This window comes from Delphinapterus leucas, chromosome 8 (genome assembly GCF_059928025.1).
Source record: "Delphinapterus leucas isolate spDelLeu-1000000601 "Yukka" chromosome 8, BTC_Dleu_Yukka2, whole genome shotgun sequence".
Lineage (NCBI taxonomy): Eukaryota > Metazoa > Chordata > Mammalia > Artiodactyla > Monodontidae > Delphinapterus > Delphinapterus leucas.
The window spans coordinates 12,407,492-12,421,021 of record NC_143136.1 but is presented as its reverse complement, the minus strand read 5'-3'; positions in this window follow the sequence as shown (position 1 = coordinate 12,421,021).

The window sequence follows — 13,530 nt, the reverse complement described above, 5'->3', positions numbered from 1 at the left end:
GGTGGGGATGTAAAATGGCTCAACCACTTTGAAAAACAGTCTGGCAGTTTCCTAAAAGATTAGATATACAACTAACATATCATCCAGGCATTCTTAAATTCTGAATCTAAGAAAAGTTAAGACATGTGTCTATGCAAAGATTTGTACCTGAATATTAATAGCTGCTTTATTCATAATAGCCCAAATATGAAAACAACCAAAATGCCCAAACTGTGATCTGTAAGATAGATAATACTCTGGAATTATTTAGTAATAAAAAGAAATGCATTATTAATACAGGTCACAGTATGAATGGATCTCAAAATATTAATTATGTGGGGATAAATCCTAAATAGTACGTTGAGAGAAAAAAGCCACACACACACACATACACACACACTCACACGCACACACCAAAAATACATATCTATGGTACACTTTGGCTTCCAAGAATAAGCAAAAGTACTATAAAATAGTAAAAATCAAGATATTCGTCACCATTTGGACAAGGAGGTTGGGTATTGACTAGAGAAGGGCATGATTGGCCTTTCTGTAGTGATGGAAATCTTGTTTTCAGTTTTGGTTATTCAGCTGTATACAATTGTCAAAGTTCCTCAGCATGAACACTTAAGATCCATGCATTGTATTGTGTATAATTATATCTCAGTAATATTTTAAAAGAAGAGCCACGAAAAGTAAATTACTCTTTATACCACCCCTCACATACAATTTCCTCAATTACTTATATATTGTTATTACAGATTGAGTGTATTTTATTTATTCATAAAAACAAGCTCGAAACATAATTAAGATATATCACATACTCTACGGAAAATATTAAACATGTAACTTCTCTGTAAAGAATCTCAAATGCAATAGCAGGAAAAGCAAATGGCCAAACAACCAAGGAAACAGAGACAAACTTAAACACAAAGGGATACTCTAAACAAAAACCTTACCCAAACTTAGTTTAAACCCAATGTTTTCTTCGTGCTCAGATAATTTTCTTAATTTCAGCTCATCTAAGGAAATTAAAATTAATATGAATTTTCATGGCTATTTGAAAATAAATGCCCTGTACCAGTGTTCTGAGGGTGCTATGGTCCCACCCGCCAATTTAAATTCATGTTGTAAAGCAGTTTCTTCGTTTTGTTGGCAGTAACTATAAAATAAGCCTGAAAGTAAAGGCAGAAGCTTTTAAATATAAAAATTAAAATCCCACTTTACTTGCCAACTCTGGTCTGCCATCAAATACTTCTTACACATTTCTGAGAACTGTGCCCCCCAGCAGGTAATACCTCACCCACAGACAAGAGCCACCTCACTAGGGCCGCTGGATCTACACAGGATGCATTTAACCTCTCTAAAGGGAAGGACCAGGTGCCTTCCTATCTGCTCCCTCAACTTCTCTTGTCCTCCCTCAGAGCTAGACTGAAAATGAGTAAAAGTTGGGCATTTATAAATCCATCTTAATGTATGGTGTTTGGCCAAAAGATATATACAATAAAAATGGAGAGAAAGGGAAAAGTTGGAAGTAAAAAGAAAGAAGGCAGTGAAGAGGAAGCAGATTTCATACTTGTGAGCTGCTGTTCCTTCAGACTCTAAATTGAGATTACCCTCCTGCCTCACAGGATTATTAGGCAGACTTTTAAAATTAAATGGCAAATATCCAAAAGTGTACCCCTTACTTTTGTCTCATCTTCACTGGGAGGGATTTGTGATATTCTTTGAACCTGAAGGACCCAACTTTCATGACTTTAGACTTCAGAAGAACTAATTCCAATTTGAGCACAGGGGTGTCTGTGTAGGAGTTTGGTTGTGTGATTATTTATGTGTTTTCTTCCTCATTGGTTACCTCAGTGCAGAGCTAAATGCTCCACAGTTTTAAGCAAGCCTAAGAATTTTCCTTTTAGGGCAGAGATTATTAGAGCATATGTACAGCCTACATATTTGTGGGCTTGGAATTAATGAAGTAAGTGTATTCCTAGGTCTCAATGAAATTTACAGACCATTCTCTTTCCCAAGAACCATGATGTAGACAGAGCTCCCTAGAGATGTGCAGGGTACACAACCACCCATGGAGCCCTGCAGTCCCCCTTCCTTCATTTAAACATCCAAATTTGAATCTCACATTGTCAAACTCTCCCACCCAGCCCCTCTTCCTATGGTAGCCATACCCCTCATTTCTCAATGACATTAGCTCCTGGACATACTGTTCCTCTCTCCTTGACATTTCCTACCTCCAAATAGATGATTCTTCCAATATTCTGGTTTCTTAGATTTTTGAACCCAATTTATTCTGATGGTTATGTTCTTCCACCCGTCTCAGCCATTTACTTACCATTCTCATACACCAGACCAGTGGTTCTCAAAGTTCATTCTAAATATCACCTGCGAACTTGCTAGAAATGAACATTCTCAGACCTCACTTCAGACCTATATTGAATCAGGAAACGTGGGGTAGGTCCCACCAATTTCTGTTTAACAAGCCCTCCGTGTGATTCTGGTACTTGCTCAAGTTTTCCTCACTGTTACCAAAATCTACAACATCTCTATAATCCAGTTCCAAGAACCCCACGCTCTGACCTCGATTTAACTATAGTGCCTTGGTTCTTACCAGAACCACATCTCTCCTTTGAGTATACCTTGAACATGGTGTTTCATATCACTCATATTCATATTATTATCATTTACTCACTTGGCAAAAAACTCAACCCTGATTAAGACCAAACTTCAACCCATTTCTGGCCTATCTCAGAAAAGCTAAATATGGCTAAAGAAAATCTAATATCAGCTTAAATTTGTGGTCACTATCATTAGGGGGCCCTTCCTGATACAAGGGAATCATTCTAAATAGATCATCTCTATCCCTCCTCTCACCCTGCTGAGTGACTGTTAGGAAATTCCACACTTCTGTTCCAGTCTTCACTCTTATCTGAAGACTTTGCTTCCTAATTTAACAAAAAGTAGCAACAATCAGAACAGAACTTCCCCCATCACTTCTACCCACCTACCAGCATCTGACTCTTACACTCTGCCTGCAGTCCACTTTCCCCAACTTGTGTGCACTTCTAAGATCAACTTTTTCTACTTGTGCACCAGTTTCCATCCTCTCTTGCCTACTCAAGGATGTTGTTCTAGTACCTATCCACTCTTTTCTGCTTCATAAACTTCTCCCTCTCTACTGTATCATTCCATATACATAAAGCATTTTTTTAAATAAATTTATTTATTTATTATTTATTTTTGGCTGTGTTGGGTCTTCATTGCTGTGTGCGGGCTTTCTCTAGTTGCAGCGAGCGGGGGCTACTCTTCGTTGTGGTGCGAGGGCTTCTCATTGCGGTGGCTTCTCTTGTTGTGGAGCATGGGGTCTAGGCACACGACTTCAGTAGTTGTGGCACTCAGGCTCAGTAGTTGTGGTGCACAGGATTAGTTGCTCCGCAGCATATGGGATCTTCCCAGACCAGTGCTTGAACCCGTGTCCCCTTCATTGGCAGGCGGATTCTTAACCACTGTGCCACCAGGGAAGTCCCCATAAAGCATTTTTTTCATCTTAAAAAAAATAACAAGACCTTCTTGATATTAATATGACTTTCCCCTACAATTACTGCCCCATCCTTCCTATGTCAAGCAAAATTCCTCTATGGAGTTATCTATACTTGTCTTTAACAATACCTCATGTCCCATTTTCTCCTAAACCCACTCATTAGGTTTCGCTCCCACCACTCCACCAAAGTGTTCCTGTTAAGATCGCCTCTGACCTCTTTCACTGGCTTGACCTCTCAGCCATACTTGCCATGTTCTTTCCTCCCTACAAGCCCTTCCTCCCCTTGGCTTTCACCGTGTTTTTTCCACCTAAACAATCCCTCCTTCTGTGTCTCCATTCTCATTTCCCAGCCACTATACCCTGGAATTCCCCAGTTCTCAGTCCTTACTCTCATTTTCTTCTTATCCTTCTCTCACTCCCTTGGTGATCTCATTAGTCTCAAGGTTTTAAGTACCTTCTATCCTGATAAACTCTAATTTATATCCTGGGCCCAGGTCACTTGGCAAACTTCACACTGGTATATTCAACTACATATTCAACATTTCCACTGGTCTAACAGACATTGAAAACTCAATATGACCAAATTTAAACTTCTCTTCTTCTGCAAACCAGTTCTAACTACAGTCTTCCCATCTCTGGTAAGGGTAACCACATACTTCTAGCTTCTAGGGGTCAAAACTTTCAAATCTCCCTTGCCTTCTTTTTTCTCTCTCACATCCAATTCGTCAATAGTCTTGTTGACTCTATCCTCAAAATATACCTCAAATCTCACCACTTTACACTGATACCGCAAAGCCCAAGCCACACCATCTCTAACCTGGATTATTGAGACACTTCTCACACCATCACCTCACTTTTAGTCAACCAGTCAGAGTAATCCTTTAAAAACATGTTTCAGAATATGGCACTCCTCTCCTCAGAATTGTGCAATGTCTTCCCACCTCATCTAGCTGAAAATCCAAAGACCTTACATTCCTGCATGATCTGACCTGCTCCTTATTACATCACAACTCAGTGACTACTATTTTTCCCTTCAATAGTTCTACCTGTCAGCCCAATGCAATGGTTTTGAAAAATAACTTTTTTTGTTGATGGTGAGATAAGAATAAAAGAGAAGAAACATGCTTTTATCCACTTGACTGTCTTGCTTCTAAATAGTAGCAGATTATAAGGATTTTTTTTTTTAATTTGGAAAGTGTTAACCCACTAGTAAGCAAAATAGAAAAAGCTGGTAGAAAAAGTTGAGAAGAGAGTGGATAAAGCAAAATCTCGAGGTGAGAAAGAAACTCAGTTGTAATTTTAATCTCGGAAGAGAAAAGACACTTTTTATCTTATTTATTTATTTTCTCCCAGTTTTATTGAGATAGTATTAACTGACATGCAGCACTGTGTAAGTTTAAGGCATACAGAATAATAATTTGACTTACATAAATCAGGAAATGATTATCACAATAAGTTTAGTGAACATCCATTATCTCATATAGATACAAAAGTAAAGAAATAGAAAACATATTTTTCTTGTGATGAGAACTCTTAGGATTTAACATCTTTCATATATAATGTACAGCAGTTATGCTGCACTGATATGCTATACAGTTATACTGTATACCAATCAGAGGACCAGCTCAGGGCCCAGCTGGGCCAAGTGGCCCAGATTTATAATGGGCCCAAACAATGGTCATATTCTTACTCCTGTAAAACATGCTAATTATAAATCATTGATCTATTCATTAAGGCAATTAGTCTAGTGACCTTTTAATCTATTTCAGTTATTATAATTTGAAAGTTACAAACTATTAAAAGATTCTACAGGTATGAGTTATCACAAATTCAGACTGACTCTCTTTCCAGTAGGTCCAAATCTTTAATATTGTCTGTACTTAATGTATTTCATCCATTCTAAGACACAGTCATTTCAGATTTTATCATCTCAGAAATCAAGTTATGTTTTATACTTGATTTTTGAAATTGGGAGCGGTTTCCCCTAGTGGTACATAAAATAATTATGTATTTTACAATCTATGGCATCTTAACTGAGATGAACCACATTATTTACTTTGCCTTCAGTTAACACGAATATTCCCAAGACAAGGAAAAGCTAGAAATTAATCTCTATACTCAAGATTTCTATAGTTTCTTATCCTACAACACATCCACATGTTATTTTATACTCATGTCAATCCTATGAGGTAAGTGTCTGTTATCACTTCCTTTCACAGCTGAGGAATTAGGGCTTTGGAGAAGGTAATCCCCCTGCACGAGGTCTCTAAGCCAAGAGCTGAATGCATGTCCTCAGGCACAAGCTCTGGTCCTTTGACTACCCCACCATGATTACTCCTAGACTTTTGCTCTATATAAAAGCCCTTCTACCCTACACTTTGATTAAGGTGTAAACACTACCTGTACAACATTGGTTGTAACTTACAACTTCTCCTCATCTATATAAAGAAAAGGTGTGTATAAGAATCGTTTGCAACAGCACTCTGTACTCATGAACAATGAGGCACAGGAGCTTGCTGCAAAACCACTTCCTATCCTTTCCTGAGTTCTTTTCATTTCATAGGCCACAGTCGTTGAAATTTCAGGGTCTTCATACTAGTAGACAGAAGCCTTCTTGGATGAAAGAAAAAGAAATTTAGAAAAGAAAGGCATGCAAAAACTGCTCTGCAGAATCAGGGCAATACTTTGAGCTGATGAAGGGAATAAAGATAGCCAATGTCATTAAACAGTCAGTGGAAAAATAACCCGCAACTCCAGATTTACTTGAAGACTACCAGAAAGACAGTGAAACCACATGAAATTGACATAAAAATCTGTTACTTACAGAGAACTCAACTGAGTATATCAATTGGCCAATGCAATTATAATAGTCAGCCCTCCTTTTCAGGTATCACAAGATACTGTTTACCTTATGTTACCCACAAAATGGGCTGCTCACAGATGTTGGTGAGCTACCCTCAGATTACTGGGCAGTCAAGCCAATTTGGATGTTCATGCAACCAAAACAGTCAAACTTCCTAATTACTAGTCTGACTGAAGAATCAGATTTATTTTGGACGTTTGGTGAAATAAACAAATAGACTTCAAGCCTGAGGTTGAGCAGGATCTATTTGGAGTGAGGGCTGGATTGCTGCCAAAGGGAAAGAAAAGGCAAAGGGTGGGGGCACTAGAAAAAGGAGAGTAAATGAATTTCTGAATCAACTTTGTCACATGAAGACTTAGCTAATTGCTATTATAGTCTTATGATATTAGATACTAAAATGTATTGCTAAGGAGTAGTAAACAAAACAGCATGGCACTAAGGCAAGAATAGATTCAACAATGGAGAGAATATGGTAATTTCACCAAATCAATAGAGAAAAGATGGATTAGTGAATAATTGACTTTGTAACAACTGACCAGTAGTTTGGAAAAACAGGTGAAAATGGATCACTATATCTTTCTTTAAAACAAAACAAATTCCAGATGAATTAGAAATCAAAGTATAAAAAATGAAACCTTAAAAATAGTAGGAAAATATCTTTATAATCTTGGGAAAAAAAGAATTTCTAATAATCTCAAAAACAAAGTAAACATCCATAAAAGTAAAGATCAGTACATTTAATTCCATAAAATTGCAAAGTTTCTACATAGCAAATTATCTCCACAAACTAGATTGAAAGATAAATGACAACCTGAAAAAACAGTATTTTCAAGTCTATGCCCCCAAAATTTTAATATCTTTTTGTAAAGTTCTTAAAAATCAATATTTAGGGATTTCCCTGATGGTCCAGTGGTTGGAACTTCGCCTTCCAATGCAGGGAGTGCAGGTTCAATCCCTGCTTGGGGAGCTAGGATCCCACATGCCTCGCAGCCATAAAGCCAGCACGTAAAACCGAAGAAATATTGTAACAAACTCAATCAAGACTTTAAAAACGGTCCACATCAAAAAAAGTTTTTTAAAAAATCGATATTTAAAAAAATAGAAAGCAATAGACAAAAGAAAAGCAAAACCAAATGACTCTGCATGAGGAATCTTTTTTGGGTGATAAAATGTTCTAATGAAACTGATTTATGGTGATGGTTATACAACTTAGTAAATTTACTTTAAAAGAAAATAAATAAAATCATTGAATTGTGCACTTGAAATGGATGAATTATATATGCTGAATATGTTTCAGCAAAGTTGTTAATAAATGAACAATAAACATTAAAATAGACATTCTTCCTTATTAGTATTAAAAGAGATGCTAACAGTGATCTTCTTCCTAAACTCCCACAACATCACATTGTCTTTGTTTTCTTCCTTCCTCTCACATGGTAGCTCAGTCTCTTTTGTTCATTCCTCCACATCTAGAGGTAGCTATTCCCTAGGATTCTCTGCTGAACCTCCTTTCCAATTTACCACATCCCCTTGCTGGGAATTAGCACTTTCAACTGGCTCTGTACCAATAATAGCAACAATATAAAGCAACACCGCAGACCTCTTTTCTAAGCTCCAGAGTCATGCATCCAGCATTCTGCTTGATGTCTCCACTTGATTGAATCACCAACATACTAAATTTAATTTGTGCAGAGGAAAGCTCTCTAATCCCATCACTACCCTCCCCCCACCTACAATTCCCCTTGAGCACTCCCCTTCTCTGTTCATGGTATCTCTCCTCCCACTTGCTTGTGCCAAAACTCTGAGATTTATCCTTGGTACCTTTCTCTCCCTTACTCCCCTCATCCAATCCATCCTCTGTTCCTATAGGATCTATGTCAAAATATCTTGATTCCATTCTCTTCCTTGCAACTCAAAAGTCTCCTATAGTTCAAACTATCATCATCTCCCATCGAACAGCTCGAAGAGCACCTAACTGGGTTCCCAATCCACTCTTTTTGGTGGACACTGAGACACACCACTCAGATTCTGCTTCAATGAAGAACTTATTATGCAGAAGTTGAGTGTGATGTGAGTGAGTCAGCCCCTTCAGGGTTAGCTTGGCTGCAGAGAACTGCCTTGCCCCAGGTGCCACCCCATCCTGGGGAGGCCCCTATCCAATTATGATTGAGTGTGGAGGTAGTAATGCCCAAATAAGCGAGCATCACTGCACCACTCTGGAGGAACACTCCTCCCTGTGTGGTCAGCCAAGGCTCTCATTGGGCTCAAACCCCAAATCACCTCTTTTCTCTAGCGAATCCTTCCTCTTTCCCAAACTTCTACAGGCATTAAGCCCAAGATCACTCTTTTGTAAACATCCTTCCTACTCAGCTCTCTCAGACTGCTTCCTCAGGAGCACAATCTACGCTAGCCTTTTGCTGCCCTGCTTGAAACCCTGCAATGGCATTTTTGGGGTCCTACTGATCCAGACAGATCCCTCTCTTGCCACTCTCCCGCTCCAGTCATGCTGAGTCTCTGTCTTCAAATACACCAAACTCCTCCAGGTCTCAGGATTCTTGTACATGATGGGTACAAAATAAGGTTTCATCATGTTAATGGTACCCAAACTCCCATAGACTATGGTACACAGATCGCTCATGAGTGATATATTTTATCACTTTATAAGCTTCTTCCAGGAATGGCTCTGTGTTAGAAAAACTTGACATTCATTTTAGCAGATGGCACAGAACTTTTCTCACAGAAAATGCCCAATAAATAAAACATGTATGGAATTGAACTTGCAAGCTTGGCAACAAATGTTAAATTGCAGGATCAAATCACTATCAACAAGGGCACCCTCAAAACAGCTCTCCTACTAGAACCAAAGCCAAATTCTAGTGGAGAAAGGGGGTGGAGAGACAGGCGACAATTGATACATAAAATGTCTATCTGGGATCAGAAATTCTTTCAAGGCAACTACGCAACAATCTCCGGATGACTCACACCGAAGGTATTTCAGGCAATAGCAAGAAGCACATTGGGCAGTCTTTTTTCAACTCCTGTTTATCACATCTCAGAAACTCCCTTTCAGGAAAGATTTCTTCTTGAATAATTTCATACTAAGTCCTTCTTCTCCCTCTGATTTTTTCGCAAGTAGATTCAAAGCAAAGAGTCACTTTATTCCAACTGTTCATAGTATATTTCTTCTCTCTACTTCAAAGGTCCTTTACTTAATGACATTTTTCTTTCCATTCAGGATTCCTGTCAACAAACTCCTGTCATTTTGGCTTATTTGTAAGTTCATCTCATTAAGATGAACTATACATTCCTGAAGCCAACACCTGTGGTCTGTTTAAAAAGAACCTCCTTCTTAGAAGGCATTAGAAAAGTAAGACTGGTAATTTAAATAACTAAAAAGTTTCATAAGAATAAATAATCCATTTGCATACAAAAGATCTCCAATAGAAGACAATCATGACAATATTGGCAGGATAATTTCTTCTTAATAATGCTAATATATTTGGTTTTGGATTTTAGAACTGATAGATAAACAGCTTATATTTTTAAAAATCATTATGAAACAGCTCTTTAAAGACATGAGGAACTTGGACAAAAAACAGGTAATAGAAGTTGGTGGAAGGAAAGGAATAACAGATTGCCCCTAAAGAAGCCAGAAACTTAATTATCACCTTTACTGAAATCCAAACACCCGGGTTCTTGTTTCAAGGAGAACTACTCACAGAATATTTTCATTACGAACCCTATGTTTGTAACTAAAGATTAAAAACTAAATATTATTTGACAAGTTTTTATATGACGACATAAAGAGTGGCTGGAGCCTGGCTGTTGACTCAAAAATTTCTGCCAGCCTCTTTTGCCTGCCAAAATATAGCTTCAATAAGCACACATAAATTTTATTTTTAATAAATAACCACAAAACGGTTTCATAAACAGACTAAACTGTGGATAATTGTAGCTTACAATGAATATGTGTTACAGTTTCAGTAAATAGAAGTTACACAGTCTGAAACTGGCACACCCTATCTCCATCTTATGGATTGATGGCAAACCAGCTCGTGTTGGAACAGCCCAGTGATTTTCTTGGTAAGAAGCCTACATCCTAACTACTTAGGCTTCTGCCTTCTTGCAGTAGCCCTCCTGTTTGTCTCTGCAGACATTAGATTTTGGAGTTCTGAGAATTTAAAAAGATAGCTGAGGTCTCCACGTGGTGTCCCCAAAGGGTCTTCGTGGCAAGAAAAGTTCTTTATGTCCTGACCAAAATGTAGACACCTATGATGGTTTAAAATGAATAAATAAAGTGCACTTGGAGGGAATAAATACTGATGTGATGAGAAGGCACCAGTGAGAATAAACTGTTCTTTCTAACTAACTTTTCTTAGAATTTATGTGTTCTTTTTACTCAAAGGATCCTTTTGGAAGAGTGGATTACGTATTCCTCTGCCCACAGCTTTTTTTTTTTTTTTTTTTTTATGGTAAGTAAATCAGCTAATTTCTTAAGAAAAAAAGCAGCTTATTGAAAGCTTAATGAATGTTTTCTTTTTCACCTTTAGAAATCAGCTTTATTTTTAAGCTTCCTTGACCACAAGTGTGCTTTGATGAACTTCCCTCCCACTCTTGGGAAGAGTTCCACGTTCCTCACACTCCCAGCTCTGAGTCTCCAAATTCACTTCACATTGACCCCAGGAAACATAGAGAGAGAAAAGTCAAAGGGAGGAATTTTTTTTTAAACATTTTGAGCTTCCTTTTGAAGATGAGGAAAGAGAGTTTTATCTCTAGTAAAAACAGGCCCTTTTGTGGAAAAAAAAAAGTGATGATTGATCAAACAGCATTTAGAATTCCAGGCATGCCAAGATATGGCTGGGTTAAATGGGGGAGATGACCCAAAGACCCCACGCTGTTTGAAAATAAATAAAATAACTCTGGCAACATGTTCTGCATTCCTATTTGTACTTGACAATCTTACATGTTTTACATTCTACCTGTGGCCACCTTTCACTCATTTCTTAGCTCACAGTTGGATTCATTCAGCTACAGTTTACTGAGAACCTCCTTATGGAATGTATGAAACTAGGAACTAGGATGGATGGAGCAGAGCATGCGGTGGGGAGGGGAGATGGAGTAAGATGGTGGCATTGACAGCAAAAAGTGCCCAGCCTAAGGACACAGAACAGAGTAGAGCTGTGGATTAAGTGCCCCATGAGCTCAGGGAGAGAGTGACTCATGCTGCCTGAGCTTGATCTCCATCAGGAGGAATGCCTTGTGGTGTTTTGTGACCTATGAAACATTGGCAGCCTGCAGTGCCGCCTCACAATTCTGTTATGCTCTTCAGGGCGGCCAAGGTTAGATTTCTTGTGGTAAGTTCAGTCCTCCTCCTGTCTGCATCCTTCACAACCCAACCAAACTCCCAGCAGTGTTTCTTGAAGCAGACCCTCACTCAACTTCAGTTAGCCAGTTGTTTTATTCCTCACTCCAAATTAAATTTAACTCTCTCTCTACCTTGTTAAGCAGTTATGTGTAGAAAGCTGTGGAGGATACAAAGATGCCAGGCCTCTTTTTCTTCAAAAAGCTTATAATCCAGTGAGAAAGTTAGACATGTAAAACTCTAACTGGGAAAAAAAGTGCTGTAGTAGAGGTGCAAGCAAAATGCTGTGAGCACTTCAAAATGTAGGGGTGAGTTTGAGTTTGACGGGATCACAAGTTTTCACAAAGGTTCTGTCATGTAAACTGAACCAAGAGGCATCGACACCTTTCATGGAGCTCCAAGGAACAGTGACAGCCAAGGACTAAAGATGTATGGGTAGGTGGCTAAGAGTGTCACCAGAACAAAGCTACACAGAGGAAGAGATTAAGAGCTACTGATTCATGCCAGGTTGAATCTAAAACAAGAATAAAAGGTACTCTGAGCATTTTGAAGTTTTCTTAAGAAAAAATAGACTTACACTGACCTGTGATTGAGAAGTGTGCCTCTGGAAGCAGTGAGGAGAAAGATCAAATCAGGAGCTAGAATGGACCCATGTCAATGACATACTTATAGAGGGAATAAAGACTGTAAGATAAGAGGCCATTATACAGTCAAAAATAAATATTTTCCTGTGTGAATGAACAAGTCTCCACCGTCACATCTCAACCCTCCTGCCACCTTTCCTTTTCAACAATCAGACAAACGACCAAAGAAATCAGATGTTAACCAAATAAGACATTCTCTATTGAGAACTGTGCTGTTCAATAGAGCCTCCTGCAGGAATGGATATTGAACACTTTAAATGTGACCGCTGTGACTCAATAATTGAATTTTTATTTTATTCAATTTTAATTGAATTTCCATTGTCCCATGTGGCTTATGCCTCCATATTGGACGGTGCAATTCTAGAGAATAAAACTTTACTGAGTTAGGAGAGTCAAAGAATTTTTGACTCTGCTGGATTTTAAAGACGGTATCTACCTACCTATCAAAAGCCCCACATTAAGGATAGTAAGATGCAGTGCTTATATTTAGCTCAGGCATGACAAAACATCAAAAACATTGTCATTTCCAAAAGGGATCCCTTTGAGTTACTCAGAAGGACCATCTTTACTTGAAGAGCCTATGTATGGTAGATAAGATCATGAAAATCAGCAAGAAGTTGACTAGTTCTCTCTGACTTCACAGAGAAAAGGATCTGCCTCCTGACTATACATTTTCCAGTGAAGGTTTCCTTGTGAGTAGTCACCCCATTGTAACTGAAGCACAGCAGGATGGGATGACCATGGTGTGTAGTTAAATGTTTTTGTAAGTTGATTTGTGGTACTAACTTCCTGGATCATGGAAATAATTTTGTTCAATATTTTTTTCTCTGTGGGTTTGGAGTCAAGAATTACAAGTTTCTTAGACTTTAACTTTGAGTGTTCCATGTAGTTATTTCAAGAAAACTCTTTCGCAATTTTCTTGGTAACTGATTTCTTGTTACATGAGTTCAGATATGCTATGTGTCATGGCTTCCAGTCAACTATCAGGACACATGACCTTTTTAATACTTCAGTCCTTAGCACCTCTTATGGGACACTGTAGTAGACTGGGTAAAATCAGCACTAGATAATTTTGCTAATCTCTTGAACAAAATATACTAGAGAAGCATTGGAAGAAATTTTCTAATAGGAAGAC